This window comes from Saimiri boliviensis, chromosome 9 (assembly GCF_048565385.1).
Source record: "Saimiri boliviensis isolate mSaiBol1 chromosome 9, mSaiBol1.pri, whole genome shotgun sequence".
Lineage (NCBI taxonomy): Eukaryota > Metazoa > Chordata > Mammalia > Primates > Cebidae > Saimiri > Saimiri boliviensis.
In genome coordinates this window covers 62,644,141-62,646,602 of record NC_133457.1, presented here as the reverse complement: position 1 = coordinate 62,646,602, position 2,462 = coordinate 62,644,141, and the positions used below count along the sequence as shown (strand labels likewise).

The 2,462-nt window shown below is 45.7% G+C and overlaps 1 pseudogene; it reads left to right on the top strand.

Annotated features, from left to right (window-relative positions):
* The first annotated feature begins 1,477 nt into the window (after positions 1 to 1,477).
* On the top strand, positions 1,478 to 1,914 carry LOC141585528 (large ribosomal subunit protein uL24 pseudogene; annotated as a pseudogene).
* Positions 1,915 to 2,462: the final 548 nt, after the last annotated feature.

Here is a 2,462-nt window from a genome sequence, read left to right as displayed (position 1 = left end):
TTCTTTCAAAATTGGAGTCAACTTCTCCAACCCCATTGCTGCTTTCCCAGCTAAGTTTATGTAACATTCTGAACTGTTATTTCAACAGTGCTCACAGAAATGTGTTACTGTTCATTTTGTTTCATGTGTGAATGGAAGCAATCACAGCACGAAGGTCCCTAGGATTTTCGGAATGGTAAATGAGCATTGGCTTCATCTGAAAGTCACAGGCTGCCTAGCCCCTAACGAGGCAGCCAGCCTATGTTTTAAAGCAGGTGTCCCCAAATTTTTTACACAGGGGGCCAGTTCACTGTCCCTCAGACCGTTGGAGGGCCGCCACATACTGTGCTCCTCTCACTGACTACCAATGAAAGAGGTGCCCCTTCCTGAAGTGCGGCGGGGGGCCGGATAAATGGCCTCAGGGGGCCGCATGCGGCCCGCGGGCCGTAGTTTGGGGACTCCTGTTTTAAAGCTTTAAAGCCCTAGGTTGACTTCTCTCTAGCTATGAAAGTCCTAGATGGCATCTTCTTCAAATAGAAGCTGTTTCATCTACACTGAAAATCTGTCATGTAGTGCAGCCACCTTCAGCGGTGATCTCAGCTAGATCTTCCGGATAGCTTGCTACAGTTTCTACGTCAGCACTTAGTGCCTTTTCTCATACTTCTATGTTATGGAGATGGCTTCTTTTCTTAAACCTCATGAACCAACCTGGGCAAGCTTCCAACTTTTCTTCTGCAGCTTCCTCACCCCTCTCAGCCTTCATAGAACTGAAGCAACTTAGGGCCTTGCTCTGGATTAGGCTTTGGTTTAAAGGAATGTTGTGGCTGGTTTGATCTTTTATCCAGACCACTAAAACCTTCTCCCTTTCGGCAATAAGGCTGCTTCACTTGTCATTCACGTGCTCACCTTTAATTCCCTTCAAGAACTTTTCCTTTGCATTTGCAACTTAGCTAACTATTTGGCACAAGAGGTCTAGCTTTCAGCGTATCTCAGTTTTTTTTACATGCCCTCCTCACTAAGCTTAATTATTTCTAGCTTTTGATTCAAAGTGAGAGGCATGTAACTCTTCCTTTCACTTACAGGCCACTGTGGAGTTATTAACTGGCCTAATTTCAACACTGCTTGCATCTCAAGGAATAGCGAGGCCTGAGGAGAGGGAGAGAGACTGAAGAGCCACAGGTTGGTGGAGTTGACAGCAAACACACAATGTTTATCAATTCAGTTTGCTTCCTTACATGGCTGCAGTTCGTGGCAGCCTAAAACAATGATGGTAGTAACAAAACATCACTGATTGCAAATAATGATAACAGGCATAATAATAATGAAAAGTTTGAAATATTGTGAGAAATATAAAAATGTGACAGAAACACAATTGAGCACATGATATGGGAAATATGACACCAATAGACTTGCTCGGTGAGAGGTTGCCACAAACCTTCAATTTGTAAAAAACACAATACTCCCTTTCACGGCCATCACCGAAGCCGGAGCAGCCAAAATGAAGTGCAATCCCTTTGTGACTTCTGACCAAAGCAAGAATGGCAAAAGGTATTTCAATGCACCTTCCCACATTCGCAGGAAGATTATGTCCTACCCTCTTTCCAAAGAGCTGAGGCAGAAGCACAGGATGCAATCCATGCCCATCCGAAAGGACGATGAAGTTCAGGCTGTACCACAACACTAGAAAGGTCAGCAGATTGGCAAAGTGGTCCAGGTTTACAGGAAGAAATACGTAATTTACACTGAACAGGTGCAGCGGGAAAAGGCTGATGGCACAACCGGCCACTCAGGCATTCACCCAGCAAGGCGGTTATCACTAGGCTAAAACTGGACAAAGACCGCAAAAAGATCCTTGAACGGAAAGCCAAATCTCGCCAAGCGGGAAAGGAAAATGGCAAATACAAGGGGGAGACCATTGAGAAGATGCAGGAATAAAGTGATCTTACATACAAGCTTTGATTAAAACTGGAAACGAGGGGAAAAAAAAGAAACAATATCTGCGAAATGCAGTAAACCAAGATGTGTCTGTCCCTTGTGGAGGGGTGCAGACGCCAACAGTGGCAGAGCGCACAGATTTTAGGGAAGGAGGAGACCGCAGCCCGGAAACTGTAAGGTGGACATTGACTCCATCTTCAGTCGCTTTGAGCCGAGAGGCGTGGGAATAAAAGCACAACCCCCTTCCCTGTCCCTGACATACAACCTGGAAAAAGCTGCAGGGGGGTCGTAGTCTCAGACGCAAGTAAGATTTTCACTTAAATCGAGAAAGAAAAAGTTTAGAACAGAGGTGGAGGACTGGAGAGACTTTGCTTGTGATTTGGCATGAATCTGAGAGGGTCCAGTGGAAACTTTTGGAATCACCAAGCCTCGGATTCAAATGCTACCTTTCCAGCTATCGGCCATGGAGCTTTTGGCACACTTCTTGACCTCTGGGATGACCGATGGCTGTTGCGAAAGTTAAAGAAAACAAGGCATGCAGAGCGCCC